This window comes from Monodon monoceros, unplaced genomic scaffold (assembly GCF_005190385.1).
Source record: "Monodon monoceros isolate NGI ecotype Baffin Bay Population unplaced genomic scaffold, NGI_Narwhal_1 Super_Scaffold_6, whole genome shotgun sequence".
NCBI classification, from domain to species: domain Eukaryota; kingdom Metazoa; phylum Chordata; class Mammalia; order Artiodactyla; family Monodontidae; genus Monodon; species Monodon monoceros.
This window is the reverse complement of record NW_021703783.1, coordinates 5,077,512-5,089,589: the sequence shown is the minus strand read 5'-3', so window position 1 is coordinate 5,089,589 and position 12,078 is coordinate 5,077,512.

Sequence of the window (12,078 nt, the reverse complement as noted above, 5' to 3'; positions counted from 1 at the left end):
TGCTCTGCTGGGTCCCGGTTTTCTCGCTCTGCTCTGGCCCGCCCCCCTGCCCTCCCCCACTGCCCGCACTCGCACCCCAATCCCCCCACCCCACCCCCGCTGCCGTGCAGTCAAAGGCGGGATTCAGGCCCACTGGCCAAGTTCTAGGGGCTCTTCTCTGGAGCTCCAGGTCCTCCGGTAACCCAAAGGCTGCAAGGAAAGAGGGGCTTGGCTCCCGCTGCAGCGAGGAATGGGTTAAAAACCTGTCCCGGCTGATCTGCCTGCGGCTCTTCGGTCACCAGCAGGATGGAGGGAGGAGGGGAAGGGAGGGGGGCAAACTTAAATGTGAAAAAAGTCAGAAGGTAAAAAAAAAAAAGAAGACGAGGCAGCGTGGAGTTTAAGACCGATTTGTTCTGCAGATGCCAGGCGCTGACTGTCTGTCTCGTTTTGCCAGGATCTAGGCGGCCCCAGGAAAAGTTTGTGCCTTTCCCAACTCGAGGGGGTTTTGTCCTGAGCTGGTGGGTCTGTCTTTGAGTGCAATCAACACGCCTTGTAATATGAGAGGTGACACCTTAATCTTGCCAAATATGCGTGGTGCCTTGTGGGGGAGGGGGGAGGGAAGGGAGGAAGGGGCTGAGGGAGGAGAGAGGAAGAGGAGAGAACTGGCAGAGGCCAAAAGATGCCCTTTGCTCACTTTTTCCCAAATGGAGAGCCACTGTCCTTTCCTTTGTGGAAGACCCTTTTCCTGCTTTCCTGGAGCAGGCAAACTGCCTTTTCCTTACTGCTATCCTTTCTAGTTCAGAGCTAAGTGTCCTCTTCCCCACCTCTAAAGACTGATATCCAGGTCCTCCCTCTGGCTTCCAAGAGAGTGACCAGGTGATGGAGAAACAGGGTGGCCAGAAAAAGGAGTAGAAAGGTGTATTTTTTTAAAAGATAGAGTAAAAGATTATTGCATATAATATGGAATCGTTTTAGAACTGCTAAGCATTGTGACTTCTAAGCAAATCCATTTTTCGAAATAGAGACAGATCTGAGTGTTGCAGACAGCTAAAGCAAAAAACAGAGCTAGGAAGTAAGCTGGGGAGTTCGTGCCCCAAAGGCGGTGCTGGGTCCAGGGCAGTCCATCCAGAACTAGGTCTTTTTGGATCCCTTTCTCCAAGTTGAGACTGTGGTCGCAGCCTGGGCCTTAGCTGTCCATCTGTTGACTGTATTTTTAGGTTGCTGAACTTTCTTTTTCTCCTGGCTGTATCTGGGTGTCAGGCCCTCTTCCTGAAAGCGGTTTGTGAAAGTGGGGACTGGATCTGATGTTTGGAGGTCGTTTTAAAACTCTCTCCTAAAGCAAATTTCTAGAGCTAGCCTCCTGCCCACTCTTCTCTTTTGCAACAGCACCACTCTGTGGTTGAAACACTGAATAGAAACAGAATGAAAACGTTGGCCTGAAGTGTGCCTTTCCCTTGTAAAAAGCAGCACTTATGGCCTTGATGTTTGAGTTAAGTGGACTGTGTGTTGGCGGGGCGGGATGCCCAGCGTGTGGTCTTGTGCTCTAGCTGCCTGTGGTTAATTCACTGTGACATGTTGACCCAGGAAATAAGAGAATTGGGCTGAGTGGCCTCCAAGGACCCTTTCCTCTGTGACCCTTCGTGGCAAAGACAAGCAGGGCGATTTTCCCCATGAGCAGCTAGCTAGCCTTGAACATTTGTCTTCTCTCATTGTTTTTTGTTTTGTTTTGTTTTGTTTGTTTGTTTTTCGTCCTGCCTTGGAGATCCCTCCTCCACACCTCATCTGATCCTCAAATATTTGCAGGTTGTATCGTCTGCGGCTGGAGGGCACTGCGGAGAATTTGGCAGGATGCCCGTGACTCCTTTCTTGGGCCCTACCCTGTCCCTCTCCGCCCCGACTCACTCAGACTGCTGCTTTGCTAAGGGAGCCTGAAAGTCTCCGTTTGTGAAACAATTAAGCGAATGCAAAAGGTGCTTGCACAGGGACTGGGAATTTAAGGGTCAGGGAAGACCGTGCACTCCCTTGGCTCCTGGCACTCAAAAGATTCCCCGTGGGCTTCCCTGGTGGCGCAGTGGTTGAAAGTCCGCCTGCCGATGCAGGGGACGTGGGTTCGTGCTCCGGTCCGGGAAGATCCCACATGCCGCGGAGCGGCTGGGCCCGTGAGCCATGGCCGCTGAGCCTGCGTGTCCGGAGCCTGTGCTCTGCAACGGAAGAGGCCACAACAGTGAGAGGCCCGCGTACCGCAAAAAAAAAAAAAGATTCCCCGCTGCCCAACCATTACTGCACAGGTCTTAACCACAGCGTTGTTAACATCACACCCATGTGAACATCACGCCCATTAGCAACCCTGCCCAAAGGCCCTGAAGAGTCCTGTGTGAGGCATTACTCTTTTTTGCAAAGTAGGTGCAGCTGTCCATAGAAGCCGTGTGCCCAGGTCTTCCCTAAAATTTCTATCTCGAGAAAGTGCGGCTTTTCTGTTATCAGCACTGGTGTCTGGCGGAGCAGGGATCCCAGAGGTCATGTTCTCTGAGCCTCTGTGTGTCCTCACCCCGCATTGAATATTTGAGGAAACTGAGGCTCCAGCCTGACAATGACTCTCCCCAGGGAAATAGAAAAGGCCTGGTGACAGATCAGGAGCTACGACTCATTGAAAGAGGGGATTTTGGACGCATCCAAACCCAGGTTTCATGCGGCCTTCTTCACTTCACAGCTGTGTGTCTTTGGGCAGGTGCTGAGCTTCTCAGTGCCAGCCTCATTGGAGTGTTATGAGGATCAAATGAACTTATTTATTTAAAACACTCAGCACAGTGCCTGGTACCATGTAAGCCCCAACTCCCAATCTAATGGTGCTTGCACTGAAGTCCTGCCACCCCACTGGTGGCAGATCAGCCTTTAGAAAGACTGTCCTGTTTTTCGTAAGCTGTCTTTAAACATTTCATTAACGTAACTCCATGGGTATATATTCTCCCCTTTGTACGAAGACAGAAAGAAATCAGCAGAACGAAGTAGTGGACATATTTAGAATTTTAATAGCTTCTTAATATGGACCTCAATGAGCATGGAAGACATAGCTGAAGAATTTAAAAATCGCATCTTTTCATTCTTTGCCTCTAAAACAGAATCACCTCATTTTAAAGGAAATTCCACAGTGTCCTTTAACTCTCAACAGCTTGCCTAGTATGTTCTCGGTTTGTTGTTCTTGCTAATTATGTTCTAGAGCTTACACTGAACAATATAATGAGTTACACTGAACAATAATTGATCAACTCATTTTGTGAAATAGCATGCAGATCCATAATTATGCTTCAAAAAATTACCCAGAGTAATAGAGGGAAGGTATGGATTCCTACCACACAGGTGGATATAGAAATCATAATAAAGTCTCCTATTTCACCAGTCATGACATGAATTCCTCACCACCCTATAAATTAGCTTTACGTTGCACCAAACTCCATGCATAAAAAAAATTGACATGAAGGTTTCCTAGGTAACTAATGCACTTCCAGAGGGCATAGGCCTCAGGAGACAAAGGGGGCAGGGAAGTGAAGAAAGAGAAAAAAAACCCTTCGATTAGACCCATGTGACATAAACAAAATATTTCATGGGTAAGAACTCATAAGGTTTTATTAGCTGGGTTTGACATAGCTATGGCACTGCCATTAATTCCATCTTCAGACAATAAAATACTCGCTAGACTCTCCCCTCATTATGTGAGCCAGCATCTTCTGGTCCAGGTACAGAGTTACAGATTCTGAGAGTAACTATTCACCAGCTGAGCTATGCCCACTCACCAGCCAGCTGTTTCTTGAGCCCTCCAAGGGGTATTTAGACATCACCAAATGCTGGAAGTGAAAAACAGGGTCAATTTGGATGTTTCAAGAGATGGAGATGCATATGTGACAGCATAGACTCTGAGCCCCTTGGAGCAGGGCTGTGAGCCTCGGGGGAAGGCTGGGGTCCACGGGTTGAATGGACAGGGTCCATGTCCGATTTCCAAACCTCCAGCCTGGTGGTCTTTTCACTGCTACTTCATCTGGGGAAGTGCCTGGATGCTAAAGAACCCGTGAAGGCTTAGGAGGACATGGAAGGTTGTAGGAGGAGCTTAAGTTTCCATTTATGCTGAAAGAATGTTGGCTCATCCTGAAAGACATACAATCCAGGGAATCCAGGAACAACAGAGAGAAAGCAACACTGTCACTGACTTTGTGAGCTCACAAAGCTCACATTCACTGAACTTTTCAGCTCCTTGGTTTTACCATGTATACAAGGGACTTGGCCTCACTTTCTTGTATAATGGGGAATAGAAATAGGAAAATTAAAAAAACACACTGACTGGGGTACAGTGGAAGTTTCGTATTATCTGCTCTCCTCCACCTTCAGTAATTCGAGTGACAGTGAGACTCCGGCTGGTTCCAAGCCACAACCAGGTGACTTCTCTGTGCAAAGCTTGGCGAGTTGCTGATTCCTGTGGCTGCAGTGTTCCTACCCATTACTACAGCGTGGAGTGAAGCTTGCTTTTGGCACTTTCTGTGGCTTGCTGACCAAAGGGCACAAAATACAGGTTCTTGTCTAGAAAGGCGACTAGAAAACCAGAGCCCTTTCCATCACCCGATCCCTTCCACTGGGTGTTGAAGTCATTTGGACATATACCTCTGGCTGGGGACTGGAATGCGATTAGGCATTAGACAAGTCTTCTGGCCACACCCTTCATTTACTATGCTTACTGGGTAGTCAGGGGCGGGGAAAGTCTAGGAGGCAAATCTATAGCAATCCAAAGGTACAGCTTTCCCAAGGATTTAAGGCTAAGTAGGGCAGGAACCCAGGTCTCCTTACTCCTAATTAGGAGCCCCGTCCGGACCAGCCATGAGTATGACAGCGACATATAATAAAATGTCCTATGAGTACTCTCTTCCTGTACATCTCTCCTCAGAATTCCAGGCTGGGTGACCCAGCAAAAGTCACCTCATCCATTTTCCCAGCCCCAAGGCCAATCCTCGTTCACCACCGAAAGGACAGGCTCAAAATGTGCAGGATGGGGTGGGGGGCAAGGAAGGTTCATCCTGTTGTCCACGTCTCCTTGAAAACATTCTTCTCTCCAGCAGTCTACAAAACCAAGGACAGGGAACTAATAACTGAGCCCTTTAAAGACCTTGTGCCCAGACTTCCCATGAAACACTCAAAAGTGATGTTAGCAGTTCTTGGGGGCCAAGGAAAGCCGAGTTCAAGTTAAAATAAGCTTACAAACCACTTCTCTCGTCAACACACACAAATATATACAGACACACCCCTGCAGGCACGCATCCGATGCTTTGCTATATTTACCAGTCCATTCACGGTAAGGTCTGCCCCTGTTCCCACCCTGAGAGCAGGCTGTCCTCAGGCCCCCATTCAGAATGCAAGTAACGCTCCAGCCACAAAGAATACCCAAGCTGGGGTCCCATAGAGCTGGGGTCCCATAGAGCCCATAAACTCCCAGCGCAGGGAGAAATGTAGCAGGTGGGAGCCTTCTTTACAGATTGCCATCAACGTCATCATCATCATCATATTATTATTATTATTATTAACAATAGGTTATTGAGTGCTTAATGGGTACCAGGTACTGTTAATAATATTAACATTATATACCAGGTACTTTTTTTTTTTTTTTTTTGCAGTACGCGGGCCTCTCACTGTTGTGGCCTCTCCCGTTGCGGAGCACAGGCTCTGGACACGCAGGCTCAGCAGCCATGGCTCACGGGCCCAGCCGCTCCGCGGCATGTGGGATCTTCCCGGACCGGGGCACGAACCCATGTCCCCTGCATCGGCAGGCGGACTCTCAACCACTGCGCCATCAGGGAAGCCCCCAGGTACTTTTTTAAGCACTGTGGGTGTGTATGTGTGTGTGTGTGTATATGTACATATATGTGCGTGTACCTGTACCAGCATATATTCATATGTTATAGATATATATATATATATCACATGCCCTAGAACTGGACAAGGAGACAGAAAACCTGGTTCATGTCTGAGCTCCTGTGTGATCTTAGGCAAGTTACTTATCCCTTCCTACTCCTCATTTGTAAAAGATCTGTTAAGTGGAGATAATAATCGTGCCAACCTGTAGGGTTTTTCTAAGGATTAAATAATATATAAGTAGGTACGATTATTATCTCCATTTTATTGATTTAAAATATTCAGGTGTAAAGAATAACCTGCCCAAGGATACCTAGGTAGTGAAAGAGTTGCAAAACAGAAGTTTGAACCCTAACCGCTCATCACCTCTACACCATCCGACCTTGAGAGGGTGGTGTTTTTACAGATGAGGAAACAGGCCTAGAAGAAGATGAGCAACTTCCCTATAGGGTCATCCAGAGGAGCTCAGATGGGAGTGAGGTGTCCTGCCGCTGGTCCAGGGCCTAGACCAGCAGTATCAGCATTGCAATATCTGTAGGGTTAATTCTCCTGGGCTCAAGGTCATCCTAGGGCAGCGAGAGAAGGAAGGAGATGGATGATAGGGTACAGTAGGGTCAAGTCCATCCATGGCCCGGCCCTTCGTGAGCCTCTGTAGATGGAGAGAACTCATTCCAGAACAGTGACTTGGTACCTGGAAGAAAGATGGATTTCAGCACCCTCCCAGCTCCTCAGCAGGTCTCTTTGCCAGGACACAGCCTAGATAACAACATGCCAGCCTTGGGTAAGAGAAATCCCCCAAGTAAGCAGGACAAACCCACGCAGTGCCGGGTTACTATGAAATTCTTCCAAGGGGGCAGGCCATTGGCTTTGCTCCAAAGATTAAAAGGCCTCTAATCCAAACTACTAGTGCTGACAGCATCAAGACATACATGAAAAAAGTTGAGCCTTGAGTCTCTAATAAGTACTAAGTCTGTAAATTCCCACTCCAAAACCATAGAATGCTGGATTAGAACATTATGGACAACTGATGTATTGTTACATATGTTTCCTTTGAATCCCATCCAGTCACAAGTACACTCATGCAAACATCTCCTCCTTTAGTTTAGACCCAGGCTTGAATGCCACTCAGAGCTCAGCCACAGCAGGCAAGCCAGCAGTCAAAACCTGCCTGTGAATGAGCTTTAAAGTCTGGAGCTGCTGCCAACAAAGTAATCATGAGGCATCAGATTTATATTTTACTGCTCCACCATGTCCAGCCTCTCTGCCTCCAAACAAGGATAAGAGAATTCCACTGGTCCTTCTCCCACTGCTTCAAAGGTCCTTTGCCAAAAGTTTTCAACGATGAGTCCAAAAGTTAGAAAGTAGTTCCTGTGGCGCAAAGAGAAAGAATAACTTTGCAAATGACGACTGTGATTACCTTTCCACCTGTATCGATCTCCCCCCACTGACTTTATGGACAGTTTAAGAATAAAGTTAACAAAAGAGATATATGACAAAGTTGGAAACAGCCTTCTTTCTCTACATGGATATTAATAAACCTCAAGCCATGTATTTTTCCCAGGGTAAGCAGGGGATCCATGGTTAAGATAGGAATGGACTCATAACTGGCAGGAGATTTACAGCATGAATCACTCACTAGTCCACACTCTGTATCTCAAACTGGAAAACAGACTGGCTGCAATGTAGCATCAATGCATGATTGACTTAACTTTCAGAGTTGCGAGGTGCCTGAGATTCCCCTAGTGCAATTGCTCATTTTACAGAGAACATTATCAAGACTCAGGATAATGAAGGGACCAGCCAGAGAGCACACAAAAAACGAGACTTGTCAGTGAGAGTGTGGAACCCAAACTCATGACTGCTAGGAGGCTGTTCTCCATCTGCTCTGTCTATACAACCCCCAGGAAATAGACACAACTCCTGCTTTCCTTCTGGAAGTGCCCCTTTTCCCTCTAATTCCTTACCTTTACTTCTTTCCTCTATTTCATTATTTACTTCCACTTATTCTAATACTTCATTGTCTTTGTTTTGTATGCACTACTGGCAAGACAAGAGAAAATTAACATGCAGCAGGCAAGGTTTCAGTAGGAAATGGAAAAGAGCTTTAATCACATAGAGGTTAAAAGACAGCTTCAGAAGTGGAATGGACACTTTCCTATTTTTGATGACATAAGGTCAGTCCTTTCTGAAGAGAGGATTAATTAGACCAGCCCTATTTTTCAATAACATTATAAATAACCTTTTAGGATTCTCACCTGAATGAATCTTTTTAAAAAATCTTCTTTCCTTTGTATTAATGACAGCAAAAGTACCTATCTTTGCTAAGGGAATGTTTCTTTGGTAGAATTTTTAATTTTATTTTTTTCTTGCAATAAAGCTATCAGTAAAATGTAGGGTCAAGTTCTTTGCTCTCCTATTTACATCCTAATTCCTTCTTTGTAAAAGAGCTGACACCAATATCTGTTATTGGCATTACGGACCTCAGGAGCTTAGGGCCGTCCAATAAACAGGAGTTGCAAAGAGCCCAATATCTAGAAGGTCATGATGTAAATTTTAAAAGTGTGTCTGTTGTGGAAGACCCCAAAGGATAGAACTAGGATGGATGAATGGAATTTTCAGGGGTGCAAATTTTAAGTCAAGAGAAAGTGATAGTTCTGACACACAGAATTTCCAGAATTAGAATCAACTGCCTCCATAGCTATAAGTCACTGGACAAATTCAGGCATAAGACTACCTTGAAACAATGTTGTGGAGGATGTAAGAACATATGATACACAGAGAAAAGATCTAATACACATATGATTAGTGTCCCATAAAGAGAGGAAATAGAAAATGGTGCAGTAGCAATGTCTGAAGATTTAAGGGTCCAGAATTTTTGAAAATTGAGGAAAGACACCAACCCACATATTCAAGAAGTTCAGCGTACCTGAACAAGATAAATAGAAAGGAAACCACACTTGGCACACTGCAATAAATCTGTGGAAATCGAAGACAAACAGAAAAAAGTAAAAGTACCAGAGGGAGAAAAGACACATTACCTTCGATTGCAATGAGACTTATCAATGACTTTTTAACAGAAACTGTGGGACTCAGAAGACAAGAGAATATCAAAGTACAGAAGAAAAGAACAGTCAATCTTGAATTCCTTAGCTAGTAAAAGCATCCTTGAAAAATATGTGAAGTTATTTTCAGATAATGAAAATTTGAGATAATTCATTACTGGAAGATCTGCACTAAAGGAAATATTAAAGAGACTTATTCCTGAATGAGGAAAAAGACTGCATATGAAAGTGAGGAAATACAGGAAAAGTTAAATGTGTGGCAAATGTGAATGAATACTAACACTATGGAGCCACAAAATATCTTGTAGAATTAAAGTCATGGCAGAAACAGCACAAAAGGCAGGACGTTGTAACTAGGTATAAGTTCCAAGGTTCTTGTGTTCTTTGGAAAGCCATATTAGTACTAATGTACATTAAACTTTAATAAGTCAGAGTGACCTGTTGTAGTTTCTATGATAACCACAAAATGAATATAGCAAATGAAGATGCTAATGTGGGGTTTGGGAAAAATATTAATTCCAAAAAGGGCCAGAAAAGAGAAAAAAAAGGAACATGGCACAGGTGAGAGAGAACTAATAGTAAGGTAGTAGGGAATTAGACCCAAATATGTCTATTTATATATTTATGAATGAATATATTGAAATAAAGTAATCTAACTACCTCAATTAAAGAGAACAAACTGGATTAAAAAAAAACAGTACATGGCAATTACACCAAGAAACTTTAAAAGCAAGATGATTATAAAACATATACCATGAAAATGTTTTCAGAATGAAAGTAGTGTAACTCTATTAATATCAGGTAAAATAGAGAATAAGGTAAGACTCATTACTGGAAATAAAGAGGGACATCTAAAAATACTAAGTTTCCATACACTAAAATCTAAACTTCCATGCACCTAGTAACATATATATATTATACATATATAATAGAGCACACACACACATGCACACACACAAGGGAGAAATAGACATATCCACAATCATAGTGAGAGATTTTAATACACCTTTCTCCATAAGTGGTAGGTCAAATAGACAAAAAAATTATTAAGGTTATATAAGATTTATGCAACATGGTAACAAACTTGAACTTACTGACAACAAATAGTTAAAACTCTGCACCCATAAATTTTTCCCAAGTGCACATGTAGTAATTAACAGAATTAACAACATGCCGATTCATAAAGTAAGTCTCAAAAAGTTTTTGAGGTTTAAAATCATACAGAATATTTTCCCTAACTACAGCCCAGTAAAGCTAAGAAATCAGTAACAGTGAGAAAACACCTAAATATTTGGATATTAAGGAACATACTTTTATATAACTCATAAATTAAATAATTGCAAGGTCTACAAAATATTTCGAACTGAATGACAGTGAAATATGATATGACAAAACTTGTAAGATACAGCTAAAGCCATGATTAAAGGAAAATATATGTAGCATCGAATGCACATATTAGAAAAGAATTAAAGCTAGAAATCATTTAACTAAATATCATTTCAAGAAGTTAGAAAATGAAGAGCTAATTATATGCAAGTAACGTAGAAGAAAACAGTACTCATAAGACCTGAAGTTAGGGAAAGAGAAAATAAGATTACTCTTGAAGGAATAAATTTTAAAATTGTTCCTTTCAAGTGTCTTTATAAACGACTAATCTAATTAATAGTGGATTATAATTAATCCTAGTACAGCTAATCAATAAAATTATAGAAGGCACAAAATACTGATATCAAGAAGGAAAAGAATCATAGATTCTAAGAATTTAACTAAAAATATTTAAGGAAAGAACATTACGAACAAATTATATCGATGCATTTGGAAATTTCTATAAAGTTTACAAATTCCTAGAAAAAGCACTCATTCCCCAAAACGATATAAGAATAAATAGAAAATGTGAATATTCCTGTATCTCTTAAAACATTTGAATCTGAAATTTAAAACCTTCTTGAAAGAACTCGCTTGGCCTAAATGGCTTCACTAATAAACACTTGTAAGTATTTAATGAAGAAATAACATCGTTTTTACACACAATCTATCGGTGACTAAAATGAAGGAATACTTCCTAAATTGTTTTATGAGGCTAAAACCTGAAAAGGACACTACAAGAAGAAAAAAAAAGTATAAGTCAGTCTCTCTTACCAATATAGATGCAAAAACTTTGAAATATTAGAAAGTAAAATCCAGGATATTTTTAAAGTATAAAATCATTTCCAATTTTTGTTTATTCCAGGAATGCAAAATTACCTTAATATTGAAAACCAATCAATGCAATTTACCAAGTGAAGAGAACAAAAAAGAAAAACCATACAATCATCTTAATAGATGCGGAAAAATTGTTTGATAAAATTCAAATCTCATTCTTGATGAAACCAGCAAATGTAGCAAACTAGGAATAGAAGGAAATCTCTCGAATCTGATAAAAGGCATCTACACACACACACACACACACACACACACACACACACACACCCCTACCTACAAACCTACAGCAGACAACATATTTAATGGTGAAAACTTGAAAGATTTTGCCTTGAGAACATTAACAAAACAAGGCTATCTGCTTAGTTGGAAGTCATACTCAGGATGATACACAAATAAATAAACAAATAAATAAAAATAAGGGTTGAAAAGGAAGAAATAAACTTGTCATTATTCATGGATAACATTATTGTGTATGTATAACTTTCAAAAGAAAATCCTGATAATCTGTTTAAATTCAAAAGTGAATTTAGTAAGATCAGTGGTTATAAGGTCGCCACACACACAAAATCTAATTATTTATTAGCAACAAATGATTAGAAAATGAAATCTAAAAAATACCTTTTCAATAGAATAAAAACATTTGTATCCAAGAATAATTCTAGTAACTCTGTGCAACATAAATAGGTACAATCGTTTTAGAAAACTATTATATAAGTATTTATTGAAGTTGAACATATAATTATCTTTGGCCCAGCAATTGCACTTTAAAGTATATACTCAACAGAATCATGTTGCACTTTGGCCCCCAAAACGTGCAAAAATGCAGTAGCAATATTTTAGAAACAACCTAAATGCCCCTCAAATGTAGAAATAAATCAACTGTAGTGTATTTATACAATGAAATACTCTATAGCAAATCAAACTGATGAATTAATGCTGCATG